Source organism: Mastigoproctus giganteus, chromosome 10 (assembly GCF_048544385.1).
Source record: "Mastigoproctus giganteus isolate SK-2022 chromosome 10, ASM4854438v1, whole genome shotgun sequence".
NCBI classification, from domain to species: Eukaryota; Metazoa; Arthropoda; class Arachnida; order Uropygi; family Thelyphonidae; genus Mastigoproctus; species Mastigoproctus giganteus.
Genome location: NC_143584.1, coordinates 135,529,851 through 135,545,765, shown reverse-complemented (window position 1 = coordinate 135,545,765; position 15,915 = coordinate 135,529,851). Strand labels below are relative to the sequence as shown.

General features: G+C 38.4%; 1 protein-coding gene across 2 annotated transcripts in view; it reads right to left on the bottom strand.

Annotated features, from left to right (window-relative positions):
* Positions 1 to 6,957, bottom strand: part of LOC150079299 (uncharacterized) — a 59,860-nt gene extending 52,903 nt beyond the window's left edge. Inside the window, exon 1 of one of the 2 annotated variants that reach the window (XM_090382590.1) lies at positions 6,651 to 6,957. The gene's annotated coding sequence lies outside the window, so the exon portion shown is untranslated. Of the gene's footprint in view, positions 1 to 5,584; positions 5,654 to 6,650 lie in introns of those variants that run through there. The other variant, XM_090382591.1, reaches the window with a different exon arrangement.
* Positions 6,958 to 15,915: the final 8,958 nt, after the last annotated feature.

Sequence of the window (15,915 nt, the reverse complement as noted above, 5' to 3'; positions counted from 1 at the left end):
CCTTCTGCATTTCTTCAGTACGCAATCATCACGACTTTTAATAACTGCTGTCGCTACCAGGGGTCGGAAATCTTTTATGAGCTAAGAGCCGAAAATGAAGAAGAAGAAGAAGAAGAAGAAGAAGAAGGACCAAAGATCAGCGGGAAAAAAAAAAAAAAAATTTTTGGGAGGATCATCATGACAGGATTAGATTCCTGATATTTAATCCTGCCCCCGAGATTTCTAAAGGAATAACCGAGGTTCTTTGAGAGCATGGAAATATTAAACCATGTCTGATATTTTCATGTTTCTATTTTCACACTTGCATTGAAAGAATTCCTATATAACCTTGATAATTCCTATACAGATATCAGGGAGAGGATTAAACTTCAGGTATTCTAATCCTGCCATGATGACTATCAACTGTGGTTGGAAGTAGGGATAGCAAAAATAAAATAAAATTAAATAAATAAAAATAATAAAATAGGTATTATTTTTTTATTATTTAATTAAATTAAATAATAAAAAAATAATAAAACCATATATCGGAATATATGGTTTTCCATTTATGGTAGAGGTTTGAGTTCCCTTAAAATTTTTCATAAATTTTAGGCGTCCCCAAAGTTCCAGAAGTGCAAATAAACAGATTTGCCCTAAAATTTAGCTATGAATATACAGTAGAACCCGGATAAGAAGTTTTCCAAGGAACTGGAGGTTTAGAACTTCTTACGCAGGAAAACTTAGAACGGAAAATGACCTAAGGGTATGAAATAACTACACAAAAGGAAATGAAAAGATACATAAGTTAAGGATCATTTTTAAGTACTATTTCAGAATTTATAAGTATTTTACTCTATGTATGGGAAGCATCTTTAAACTGAGGATTTCTAATTGCTTAACGTTCTGTTCATTAAACTCACTACCAAATACAGATAATCCCCGTATAACACGGTAGTTAGGTTCCTATAAAATCTCGTGTAGTGTGAAACCGTGTTATACGGGACTAAGAACCAATACAAAAAAGGGGGATACGTTCCAAAAGCTAACAAAAAATACAGTTTTTTATGACTATCGGAAATTTTTATTAAAAACTGAACAAACTGCGATACGCATATGTCAGATTACGTACGTTCATTTAAAAATGTTCTTGTTTATACTCCGGCACGACCACCAGGTCAGTGGAGTTTACAATAAATCAATCAATACAAATGTTAATCGTATTTAGTAGTCACGGGCTTGAACCCCGGTCCACTCAAAGAGCGTGTGCTACTGCACTCGCGCTCTTGACCACTCGGCTACGTCAGATTTAAGTGTCTTCCTCTTCATCGCTGCTGAGCACAACCAAACGAGAATTTTCTCTGTTGCAGAAGCAGAATATCTTCACTTTCTGAACTTACTTCTGCAGCATCTACATGTCGTGTATCTTCTGCTCTCTAAAAAATAAGTAATCTGTGTTTGTTTGCCTTTGCTTGATAGATCTTTGTAAATTTCGTGGTATGGAGCTAAGCATTTTTGAAGCTCCCTTTTGAACATTTGTGCTCCTTTCAGTCGAAGGATCTACATCCAAAAATTAAGATTCTAATTGCTCGGCAAAGTTTATTATAAGTAATAAATGAGTCCTCTGAATTGATTTGGTTTACCTCCGATGCCATTTCCACCAAATCTGCTTTGCTGGCCTCTTTTTCTACCAATAATTATTGAACGTCTTCAGTAGTCATACCATCTAAACCTTCCCTTCCTACCGACTTAGCAAGTTGTATTTTGATAATGTTAACTGTTGGTTTTACTTTGAGCGATAAAGCTATGATTTTGATACAGTCCACAATATTCCTAGACTGCATCACGTCGATAGATTCGGAATCAATTTTTTCCAAAATCCATTGTAACTATTTTCTGATGTAATGAGTTTTAAAGGTAAATTAAAGAAGTTGTATTAGGTGGTAGGGCTATTATATTAGCATTAGTAGAGGCATATGATGCAAGAAAGCAAGCTTATGCAGCATCAGCCAAAAAATAAAAAAAACCCTTTCACTTCACCCCTCAGGGTGAAGTGAAAGGGTTTTAAGGCTCAGCTGGACAGGTATTTCGAACGAACGGTACGAAATACCTGTCCAGCTGAGCCTTAAATTTATTTAGGCTATCAACTTCCACAACAAGGGATGGAAGTCTGTTCCACCAACCAGCTACCCGCTGGCTAAAGACAAATTTCCGCACATCTATCCTACATCTGTCTTTCCTCAATTTGAATTTATGCCCTCTCAGGTGATTATTCTGAGCAAGAGGCAGTATCCCATCAGCATTGAGCATGCTCAAACCATTCAAGGCTTTGTATACCTCTATCAGATCACCTCGCCGGTGCCTAGTCTCCAGACACTGTAATTTGCAAAACTTAAGCCTTCGTAAGAGCAACCGTTCGTTCCGTTCACTAACCTTGTTGCCCTTCTCTGTACTCGTTCCAGCAGCTCTACATCCTTCTTGAAATGAGGCCTCCAAACCTGTATACAGTACTCAAGGTGCGGTCTGACCATTGCCTTATACAAGGGAATAATCACCTCCCTATCCCTGCTAGAAAAATTCCTGTATATCATTGATAAGACACCATGAGCTACTCTTGCAGCCCGTCTGCACTGCTCAGAGAACTTCATATCTGCCTGCACAATTACCCCCAGGTCCTTTTCATTCTCTACCACTGTCAGTGTAGTACCACAGAGTTGATACGCTGCTGTTTCCCATATGTAGTAATTTACATTTGTCAACGTTAAACTTCATTTGCCACCTCTCAGCCCATCTGCTCAACCTTTCCAGATCCTGTTGCAGCAGCATAGCGTCAGTAGCGTCCTTAACAACCCTGCCAACCTTTGTATCGTCTGCAAACTTGGACATTAAGCTTGATATACCATCATCAATATTATTTATAAATACAGAAAACAACAATGGACCCAACACTGAATCCTGAGGGACTCCTCTAATAACATTAGTCCACGATGAGCAGTGTCCATTAATTACCACTCTCTGTCTTCTGCCACTCAACCATCCCTTTATCCATAGCAATAATTTGCCACCAATGCCACACTGCTCCAATTTGTGCAGCAGTCTTCCGTGTGCAACAGTATCAAAAGCCTTTCTAAGATCCAAATATATAATATCAAAGTTATTCCCTGCATCCAATTCTTTTGTGACTACATCATAGTATCCAATCAAATTGGTCAAGCAAAACCTTCCCTTAACAAAACCATGCTGTGTCTGAGCTATAACTGAATTCTTGTCAAGATGATCCTGCAGTGCTTCTTTAACCAGTGCTTCCATTAATTTTCCTGGAACAGAAGTTAAACTCACAGGTCTATAATTACTTGTGTCAGCCTTTGATCCTCCTTTGTGAATTGGGGTTAGATTTGCACATCTCCAGTCTGTGGGTACCTCCCCTGAGTCCAAGGAAGCTCTCATAATTATGGCTAACGGACTGCTTACTTCCTTTGCTGCCTCCTTTAATATAACTGGATAGATCCCATCCACCCCAGGTGCCTTTCTTGTATTTATATTCAACAATTTCTCCTCCACTTTACTCTCAATTATTACAAGATCATCTAGCTCACTGCCAGTGTTTACTCCATCTATGGCATTCGCCTTCCTGATTAACTCCTCATGTGTGAATGTAGATTCAAAATATTGATTTAGTTTGTTAGCTACCTGAGCAGGATCATGAACAGTTGAACCATCGATATCAAGTGGACCAATCTGATTCATCCCCTCAACGTATCTTTTGGATGGCCTGGTGTGTTATCCAATAGTAATAAAACTTTGAAATCTAGATTTTTTCCACAAGTTCAATAGCACAGAACATAATACGGAGATTACCCAACAAAATAAAATACGGGGAAAAACTGGGTGTCTCAAAATTACACGGCATAACTTCAGAAACGAGTTCCTCATATGTAGACAATAAAAATATTTTATATCAACATAGTTCCGGAAATGCTTGGTTTCCGAGTTTTGAAGGTCTGTCTATGACACTTAACTGTTCACATCACCAAAATAGTATTGTTTTCAGCGTTTCTACGTTGTTTTTTTTTTTTTTTGTTGTTGTTGTTATTGACGTCCACAACTTATTTACTACCGAAAAAACTCTTTTCCGTTGTACTATTTGTTCCCGGCAAACATAATGCAAATCATTTCCATTGTGTTTGCTATTAAGTATGGAGGCTACATGTCCAATCCGGGGAATTTTCCGGGACAGTTTGCAATGCGGGCCAAAGGACTGAAATCCGGGACGTCTGGTCACTTTAAATATGACGCAATACCAGTTAGCCAAGCCTTGCGGAAAGCAAAAAGTGTGCACGTGAAAAAGCAAAAGTGTGCCTCCGGGGGGGGGAGGGAAATGCCTCACACTTTTCGGAAATTCTGGGTTATTGTATTCTAGCCTTATATATCGCAACAAACATATATCTCGATATATCGAAAATTTATTTATTATGCTGTTTAATATAGTTGAATGCCATTACGTGGTAGTTTTCCATTGTTTGTTTGATTTAGATTTTATTGGCGCATTAGCATCTAAGGCTATAATGCGCCAAAACAAGGTAATATATAAAAATTTATTCTCTCAGTGACCTAAGTAGTTAGGCCACCGTGTCCAGATATATAATAAAAGACATAACAATAATGTAAAAATTTTAAATACGAGTAAAAACCTTTATTGATTTAAAAAAACTAAAAACAGCAGACACATTGTCATTGTCAGATAAAATCTGACTGAGTGTATACGGCTCAGTCAGATGGTTAAAAGCGGTAAGACGGATATTGCTAAAATCTGGACAGTCAATTAAAAGGTGTCTAATCGATAAAATAGTGCCACAGGACACACACATAGGAGGGTCATCAGCCCTCAGTAGTTTTCCATGAAATATATATGTATTTCTATAATCACCACTCTTATACCACATGAACATTAAGATCGGTTTATTTAGCTAAAAGTGGTCATTATAGAAATCTAGATTTCATGGAAACCACCACCCTTAACGGTCTTCTCCAAACCTTAAGGAATAGGGATTTGGTTAATAGAACTTTAATGTATAAGGATATAGTTAATAGCTAAATATATTTTTTTAAATATTCATTTGGTATAAGTGGTCATTAAAAAATCTAGATTTTTATGCTGTTTCAGTTCTTGACCTACCGACAAAGTCACTGAACTGCTTCAGGGTATGCAAAATTTTTCAGTAAAGCTTTTGATTTGGCCCTACAGGCGGTTACTGTATAAAATGAGATTACAGAGAAGATACTTTTCTGTTAGTTCGACAGAAAAAGAGAGTAACAAATACAAGTTAATTGTAGCACTACTTGCATTTAGTAACTATTAAAACTAAGAAAGTAAATTTTTGGTATTCAAAATTAACTCCAATTCAAGTTGCATTATTCATTTAGTAACATTCGTTCGGCCAACCCGCATCCCTGCGTTACTCAATTTGTAAATGACCATTAAATAATAATACTTGTAATTCTCCTTCCTCAGTATCAGCAAGCGTATTTTTTAAAATAAATTCTGACATTCTCTCAAATTTTTGCTGCTTTGTGTATTTTCGACGCGTACAGATAAAATTAAAGTTACTCTTATTCGGCGACCTGAACAATTTTTTTCAATAGCCGCATCCTCAGAAAAATAAGTGCTGTGAATTTATCATCAGGCATTTATTCCTCCCATCTGTACATTACTTAACATAAATGCAACTCGGATCCAAGGTCACCTACTTGTGTGAACATTGTCAGTAACCTGTTTGTAGAAAATTGTAAAGCGCATGGACGACCACGCACTGACGTGAGAGGAAAAAAAAAAAAAAAGGAGTTACCACTCCATTTATTAAAGTGGATCGGAAATATTTTTTGACACTTTTAGTAAGACATTTATTCTCAGTTAAATTTACTTGCTTGTAGAAGTAATGACTTTCGAGGAACATGTTTTATTTCTTGCGGTATTCTACCTTACAATAACAAACTTGTTGATCTTATTTCATATCTTTGTTAATATTACTCTTAAAGTAACATAGAAGACAAGATAGCAGGATTTAAATAATAAAAAGATATTGTAGATCTTATTTCGCATCTTTGTTAATGTTCTAACGGAGTAATACAAGAAGTGTAGTGTATAAATCAGAAAATGCAAAGTGTGTGATTCTTAATACACAGCAAACATGGTGGGTGTTAAATGAATTTCTGTTACCATTTCTTCGCTTTTCCCAATCAAAAGCATTGCTGTATAATTCAACACGTACATGCAACTTAAGGTTTCTTTAAAGTTGTTAAGTGAAGTCACCTTGCATAAGTTTTGTATCGCACCCTTGAAGTGTATTTTTAATGCATGATGCTTTTAGTGTAATAATTCTGGCATAGCAACTGCTTTCATAGTATAATACTTGTAATCACACAATTGACAGTTTGTAAAAATACAAATGTATTTTTAGCTTACAATTCATTTGTATTTTTACAAATGTATTTTTATCTTACAATTAAAATTTATACGAAATAATAACTGCATTCCAAATTCACAAGAGCTTACAACGATCTAATTTACCCCTAAATCATTACTATTAATCAATCTAAGCACTTTGTAACGTAAAGGTTCAAATTCTATTTTTCTATATTATGGAACATTTCTTAAAAACTAAAGAACTGCTTACCATCTTGGAGCTCCTCGATTTACAACCTATCATTTCCTATGTTTTCTTATCTTAACGGTTGTCGGTAGTTCAGTACTCTCCGACTTCCTATCATCAGATGGGTTTGTGCTCTTTGCCTTCATCCTTCCATCGTATACTCGCCACACTTCGAGACCGTTTGAAACCACGCTTTGCTTTCATACCAACCCGGGAAACAAATACGACGTCATACAATGCGGCATTCTTTTGAAATTGTTTTCATTTCTACGTTTAGAATATTTTTGTGTGAATAAAATGTGATGCTGCTCTTACCGCATCAGCAGCTCACCAAACTCCACCCACTACCTAGGGGGAGCTCTCGAACCAGCAGAGATATCGATTTATACCTGTGACGACATTGTCCAAATACCAAGCGAATTTACTTTCAATTCAGTGTTAGCTGCAAAATAATACGCTTATTGGTTGAATATCTATTTTTTTTTTTTTTATTCGTGCCATTTAATGTAGAACTGTATTATAATATGGAAAATGTCGCACAGCTCTTTTATTAGTTGAACAATGAAGCAACACTATATTCAACACCATAAAAGTGTATACAATATACAAAGTAATTTCCTTAATTTTGGTTTCCGTGCCAGAATATTTAAGCTAAAAAAGGTGCGTTAGAAAAACAATATTATTTTTTTGGACTTTATTTTAAAAAAAACATTTTGATAGTCGTATATTATATGTTTGTTAGTTATCTATTATACATCACCCAGGTAACGAACGTTTGAATTCGGGAAGAAACTTCGAACACTGTTGGTTAGTATTCAAATACACATTTTAATCTATCTTGTACAATTATAGTATTAAAAAAAAATTAACACTGTAAAACGGAAACAACGGCTGAAGAGACTTCCATATGTTGTTTTTGTTCGTCAAAAGCTGTGGCATAACGGCCGAAACCTAACTACTTAATAAACATAATAATACATTACGGTATTGTACTATTTTTTCTTTTTTTTTCTTGAATTGTACTTTATTCATTTTAAGAGTTAACCTGGTGTTACCGTTTTTGAATACTGTAAGTGCAAGATGGATTGAAATAGTGCATTTTAATTAACCAACGCAATGTTGTGTTTCTTCTTTAATTCAAAAATATTTTGAGAGCGTCAAATAATTCAATCGGCATAAAATACGAATGAAAAGAATAACTAAATATTCCGCTTTACTTTTGCTTTTCTTCTTTATTTTATTTTATTTCAGATTACATCAAAATTCCCAGTCATTTAATAAACAGTAGCAGTTTAGAGTAACCTTCCCGAGAATTACGCTGTACGTGTATGCGTAATACAGTAGACTTTCAGAATAACGACACATTCGAGAATTCAAGATGCCGTTATTTCTATTTTTCCGTTATCTAGAAAGTATTATTTTTAATATATTTAATGCAAAAATAATGAGGCTAAATAAGAAATAGAGAGATTAAGAATGCAATTTCATTAACTGCACATAAAAAGCATAAATATGTTGACGATCCAATGTTATATTCTGCCATTAATACACTCCTACTTACCCCCGTTCTATTTTCTATTATTATATCAAGTTTGTCACTCAGCTTCAACATTGTTCTTCTTTTCTTTTCTCTGTATGAGGTTTATTAATATTAGGAGCCATAGTGAGGAGTTTATAATTTAAAATAAATGCAAAATAGCGGTATAATCCGTGATAATATAGAGGAATTGTGCTAGTAGGGAAAAGGAGATGATTATCCCTTTGTATTAGGCAAGGGTAAGGCCACGCCTTGAGTACTGCGTACAGGTCTGGAGGCTTCATTTTAGGAAGGATGTCGAGTTGTTTGAGCAAGTACAGAGAAGGACAACAAGGTTGGTGAGGGGAACGAAGGGGTCCTCTTACCAAGAAAGGCTTAAGTTCTGCAGATTGCAACGTCTGGAGACTAGGCACCTGCGAGGTGATCTGATTGAGGCGTATAAGGCTTTGAATGGGTTGAGCAGGCTCAATTTTGGTGGGATTCTTCGTCTTGCTCAGATTACGAACCTTCTTCTTCTTCCAGTCACAGAGCTCCCTGAGGAGCTGTTGTGGCCACCAACAAATTCCTACAACTACATCGACCATGTGCTCTACGAGCGGCATTGCAACGCATTACGAACCTGAGGGGGGGGGGGCATACATTCAAATTAAGAAAGTTGTAGAACTGATGTGCGGAAATTTGCCTTTAGCCAGCGGGATTGCTGGAACAAACTTCCATCTGTCGTTGTGGAAATTGAAAGCTTAAATAAATTCAAGGAGGAACTGGACAAACGTTTAGAGCAGCGGTTCCCAAACTGTGCGCCGCGGGATATATTAAAGTTTCGAGGGAACCATGGATATATTCAAGATCAGCCGGACATCGCGCGAACTACTAGCTCGAGGTAGTTCACAGTTTCAACATTACTTATTAAGTTGTTTAGACCTAACTACTTAATAAACGGAACTGTTAGGTATTTCTTTTGGTCTAAGGTCGCCGTGAAAAAATTACTGTGACACTAAGGGAGCCGTGAACCGAGAAAGTTTGGGAACCTCTTGTTTAGAGGGATTGGATGTGTGTAATGGTTTTTTTTTTGGCTGATTCTACATAAGCTTGCTTTCTTGCATCATATGCCTCTACTAATGCTAATTATCAGTACAGAATTCACTTTCAAAATGGCGAATAATTTAAAAAATACAGTAATCACGTGGCTTTCCCTTTTCTTTTTTCGGCACGGATCTCAATGTGCCGTTAACTCGAATCTTTCGTTATTTTATTAATATATATATATTTAGATCATCCCGTAGGTGATCGTACACCAGAGGTGGAACCCAGAATCTGAGGAAGGACGCTATGGTTGACAAAGTGGAGTATCGAGCAGTGTTCAAGTTCCTCAAGAAAGCTCAGGAAATTGACGAAGAAATGAAAGCTGTGTACGTACAGAATTGTCCATCCTATGACACTGTAAAAAAGTGGAAACGGGAGTTCCAGTGCGGTCATACAAGTGTCTTTGACAAGCCAAGAGAAGGAAGGCCACTAACTTCAACAGACAGTGAGACGGTTGCAAAGGTTGAGCAGCTGGTGCCGAGTGACAATTCATTTCATTGCAAATGCAGTGGGAATTAGTTATGGATCTACCCACAGCATTTTAAATGACCAAACCAAAACCAAACTATTATTTTAGGCCATCCGAATAATTAAATTCATCTGCCGTGCATTGTGTATTATGTCCATAATTTGTGTGTGTTCTCTGGTCGATTTGCCTGTTTTGCTGGACAAAAAACCCAGTTTCTGAGGAAAAAACCTTGCTATCTACGCCTGAGACCGACTAACTCAGCCACGTAGTGAAAAAAGCCCATTCGAACCCGGGTCTTTTCCACCCGGTGTGGGGGGGAGGATGGTGACGATACCACTGTTGCGTAGACTATTTTACATGACAATCTGAACGTGTCTAAGGTCTCCGCACGATGGGTTCCAAGTTTGCTGACGCCTTTGTAGAAGCAATGTTCTCGCCAACTGTTGGATTTGTGTAATGCGGATGTTGAGAACTTTTTTGACCGGTTGGTGACAAATGACGAATGCTGGGTGGACCAGTATGATCCGGAAACTAAAGAGGTGTCAAAGCAGTGGAAGCACACCTCCTCCCCACATCCCAGAAAGGCAAAGACCACTCCATCTGCGAAGAAGGTGATGTTGTCCGTGTTTTGGGACAGAAAAGGGGTTATCCTGACAGATTACCTACCTCGTGGTTCCACACTTACTGGAGAATACTGCAGAAATCTTTTGAAAAAATTTACGCGATGCTTTGAAGGTGAAAAGGCTTGAATAACCAGCACCATTCTCAGAGCACTAGAAGCTAAAGCAGAACTTGCCGTCACGTACGTCGACCTGGAAGCTGCCTTCGACTCAATTAGCATTCCCTCGCTCGTTCACCTCCTGGAAAATTACTTCCATATAAAAGGTGACATGTTGTGGTTTATCACAACCCTGCTATCAGACAGAATCATTGTTCTTACAGCGGATCAAGATATAATCTCAAGAAAAATCACTGCGGGAGTTCCCCAAGGCGGAGTCCTCTACGGAGCATTATTTACTGCAGTCATTATTCCGTTTGTGCAAGAGAGAGAAGACATAATCTGATATGCTGACGATATTAAGCTACACACCCAGATTAACTCCGGCGAACATATCTCAAAAACTAATGAAAAGATCAATCGAAAGCTACACGACTTAGAATCCTATCTCCATCAATTTGGACTACTTATTAATCCTGCAAAATCGGCCCAAATTGTCTTTTCTTTGAAGCACCAATCCACTGAAGTCCAAGCTTCTCTAGATGGCATTCTCCTTCCAGTGGTAAATATATATACGGACTTGGGAGTCGTCTTCGATTGCAAACTGACCTTCAAGCCCCACATTGACAAGCTCATAACAAAATTCTGCAAAATGCGGTAGATTACCAAACAACAACTACTCCACGTTAAGGATCTGGATGTGACTCGGCGGTACATATACACCTCTGTATACTCCGTCGTGTTATACGCCTCAGAAATATGGGCATCTGCAGCCCTCACGAATATCAAGCGTGTGTATTCCTCCGAATACTGGCTCTTTCGTTGGATCACACATAAACATCATCGTCAATTCCAGCAAAGAACAACTGCGATGGCAACCGCACGGAACTTTGCGCGACTGCCAAACGTTATAATGGAAAGACGCCTCACACTAACTGCCAAAATGACCACTGGAATAATATCGGAGCCAAACATATGGGAACTGTGCAGCTGGAGAATCCCTCAACCAGGACTGAGGTCAGCTCCAACACTTATAGCCAACCATAATAGACTAGCCCTTAGCGACCGCTTTCTCCCCAAGCAGATGCTTATCACAGTCCAAGCAATCGAAGGCGACCTCTACAAATTTGTCAAGGATCGCAAATACCGGAGAGAGATCCTTGATGATCTAAATTCAACCAGGCAAACTGCACAGTAATGTCGCAATATAATTAAATTTAAAAAAGGATGTCTGTATAATATTGTATATAATGTCAAAAATACTGTATAATATCTTTATGAATATATATTGCGAATAATTTAACTGAAACATTATATTGTTGGCCCTGGGGAATGAACCCGAATTTCGATGTGGCCCCCGTCCTCAAGACCTTTGTCCACTAGCCAATTGTGAAGCCCCTGACATTCCTGCCGTGAAGGGTACATTGTATACATCCTTTTATACCCAATAAAGATTATATTTATTTATTTAATATTAACCAAAGGTGTCCATGTTCTGTCAGACAGTGCACCGGCTCACACGGCCGTTGCCACTACCAACTTTTTTGCCCAGTGCGGTTCCGAACTACTGCGGCACCCACCCTATTCGCCTTCCCTAACACCGTCCGACTTCTTGTTTCGAGAAATGAAGAAACCTTTGGGGATGCCCCTTTGATTCGTCCCAGGAAGTCATCAATGAAATAGAATCGTGGTTTCAGGCAAAAAGTGCGGACTTGATGATCAAAGCATTACACAACTGATCCATAGATGGGAGAAATGTGTTACTATACATGGAGTGTACTTAGAAAAGAATTAAAGTTCCTGTGAAGTTTCACCTTTCTAGGACTATTATTTCTAGGTAAGGGTACGAACTTTTTGATATCCGCTCGTATATATATATATATATTTATATATTGTTTATATGAGATTTGTTTATATGATATATGATCACGTAATGTATAGTCGGGAAAATTTTAAAACTTAGTTTAAAAAACTGACCATATTGATCCTGAAATGCATTCCTTTTAAAATTCTTCCATCTATGCATTTCACGATCATTTAATCACACAGTGGGGTCTCTTAAAACGGAGCTCTCGCTATTTTTAATATTAGATTAGTAAGACACAGTAACCAGAAGTCATTGGGCTTAATGTCACTATTATGTCATTATACATTGAATTATCCTGAAAATCACTGTACACTCATTTGGCTTTACATCAGCAACACCTCCTTGTGGGTATGGACTGTGACACTGGTGAAAGCCCAAAGTCGGGAACGACTGATATAAGATGATAGTTTGCACACGTGGCGATCAGTTTTTGTGTCTACGAGGAACAGTGAGTCGGCGTCGAGATCTTTCTGATTCGAACGGGGAATTATTGTCGGGCAAGACGTGCAGGTGCCAGAATTCCGACAACAGCTAACATGGCTAAGTGCTCTCTTTCTGTTGTGTCACGAGTCAGTTCTGTCTGAAAAAAATTAAGGTACCCTGGGCGGAAAGACTTTTATGCGCCGCGTTTCAAAGATTTCCGAGAGGTAACGCACCTGGCGTACTTTATGACAGGACATGCCCGCTCGCGGTTTAATTTTCAGACGAAGAATCAAACAGTCATTAGCATTAGCATTAGCATTAGCAAAGGCACATGATGCAAGAAAGCAAGCGTATATAGTATCAGCCAAAAAAAGAAAAAAAAACACCCTTATTTCACCCATCCACCCGCTCCAAATGTTTGTCAAGTTCTGCCTTGAATATATTTAAGCTATCAACTTCTACAACGATAGATGGAAGTTTGTTCCAGCAATCAACCACCCGCTGGCTAAAGGCAAACTTCCGCACATCTATCCTACAACCGCCTTTCCTCAATTTGAATTTATGCCCTCTCAGGTGATTATTCTGAGCAAGAGGAAGAATCCCATCAGCATTGAGCATGCTCAAACCATTCAAGGCTTTATACACCTCAATCAGATCACCTCCCAGGTGTCTAGACTCCAGACACTGTAATTTTCAAAACTTAAGCCTTTCTGTGTAAGAGCAACCCTTTGTTCCATTCACTAATCTTGTTGCCCTTCTCTGTACTCGTTCTAACAGCTCTACATCCTTCTTAAAATGAGGCCTCCAGACCTGTATACAGTACTCAAGGTGTGGCGTGACCATTGTCTTATATAAGGGGATAATCACCTCCTTATCCCTGCTAGAAAAATTCTTGTATATCATTCCTGTATAACCGTCTTGCTGACTGTCTGCACTGCTCAGAAACTTCATATCTGCCTGCAAAATTACCCCCAGGTCCTTTTCATTCTCTACCACTGTCAGTGTTGTACCACAGAGTTGATACGTTACTCTGGGATTACTGCTCCCATATGTACTACTTTACATTTGTCAATGTTAAATTTCATTTGCCATCTCTCAGCCCATCTGCTCAACTTTTCTAGATCCTGTTGCAGGAGTGTACTGTCATTAGTGTCATTAACAACCCTGCCAACCTTCATATCGTCTGCAAACTTGGACATTAAGTCTGATATACCATCATCAATATCATTTATAAATACAGAAAACAACAATGGACACAACACTGAACCCTGAGAGACTCCACTAATAACATTAGTCCACGAAGAGCAGTGTCCATTGATTACCACTCTCTGTCTTCTCCCACTCAACCATCCCTTTATCCATAGTAGCAATTTGCCTCCAATGCCACACTGCTCCAATTTGTGCAGCAGTCTTCCATGTGCAACAGTATCAAAGGCTTTTCTAAGATCCAAATATATGATATCAAACTTATTCTTTGCATCCAGTTCTTTTATGACTACATCATAGTGTCCAATCAAATTAGTCAGAGAATACTTCCCCTTAACAAACCCATGCTGTGTCCGAGCTATAACTAACGTCTTGTCTAGATGATCCTGCAATGCTTCTTTAGCCAGTGCCTCCATTAATTTCCCTGGAACAGAAGTTAAAACTAACAGGTTATTACCTGTGTCTCCCCTCGATCCTCTTTTGTAGATTGGGGTCACATTGCACATCTCCAGTCCATGGGTCCAGGGAAGCTCTCATAATTATGGCTAAGGGTTTGCTTACTTCCTTTAATATAACTGGATAGATTCCATCCACACCAGGTGCCTCTCTTGTGTTTATCTTCAACAATTTCTCCTCCACTTTACTCTCAGTTATTACAAGATTATCTAGCTTATCTAAGATTATCTAAGGCCTCCGTAGCATAGAGTGGGCAGGATCGGGAGTGCAGTAGCACATGCTCTTTGAGTAGACCGGGGTTCAAGCCCCTGACTGCTGAATACGGTCGATCTGTCAACCTGCACTGGACCAGCGTGGCAGATTATGGTCCATTTCCCTCAGCATGAATTGTTGAGGAGGCTTCCATACTGCAGTGGGTTGATAATGGCTGCACTTTACTTTTTTATCTAGCTTACTGCCAGAGTTGAATACACCTCTGGCATTCCCCTCCCTGAATAACCCCTCATGTGTGAATGTCGATGCAAAATATTCATTCAGTTTGTTAGCTACCTGAGCAGGATCATCAACAGTTGACCCATCGATATCAAGTGGACCAATCTGATTCATCCCCTTCCTTCTAGAGTTTACATAAGTAAAGAACTCTTTGCTGTTTTTCTTTGCATCCTTTGCCAAAGATTTTTCGTAATCTGCCTTCGCCTGCCTAACCTCCTTGGTAACTTGGTTACAGACCAGCTTATATCTATCATAGGCTTCTGTGTCACATGTTAATTTATATGTATCACATGCATTTTTCTTCTCTGTCACATGTCTAATTAGTTCATCTTATCTCCATTTAGGCCTAAATCTTGAACAATATTTCTTTGTTGGTATGAAAAGCCTAGTGGCTTCCAAGATTAATTCTTTGAATGCTTCCCATTTTGAATTTGCTGTTTGTAACATCATCAGTTGGTTCCACCGTATAGAATTTAAATACTCTCTCAGACCACCGTAGTCACCTTTACGAAAGCAAAAACCATTCCCTTTACCCTTGATGGTAGTTACCTCTTTGAGTACATCCCACTTCAGTACACTGTGATCACTGCCACCTGGTGGTTTCTTTATCTGCAGATTCTTGATGCATGAAGAATCACTACTTATAATCAGATAAAGAGAATTACTCCCTCTAGTTGCCTCCAGAACATGCTGGTTTAGAAAACAATCATCCAATAAATCCACAAAAGCCTTGCTAGTTTGTGAGTGACCAACCCACAAATTCCAGTTAATATCCGGGAAATTAAAATCCCCGATTATAAGACACTCTAATTTACTGGCCCACTCTATTTCTCTGCACAATTGCTCATTATACTCATCAGATTCATTAGGCCTATAACACACACCTACTCTCATTTTTCCTTTCCCAGTGCTTATGTCACACCAAAGAGACTCAACAATGCATTGTCCACCAACATCAATTGGGTGCACCTCCTTAGTTTTTATGTGTTTCATAACTAAGAGCATAACCCCTCCTCCCCTCCTGTCCTGTCTATCCTT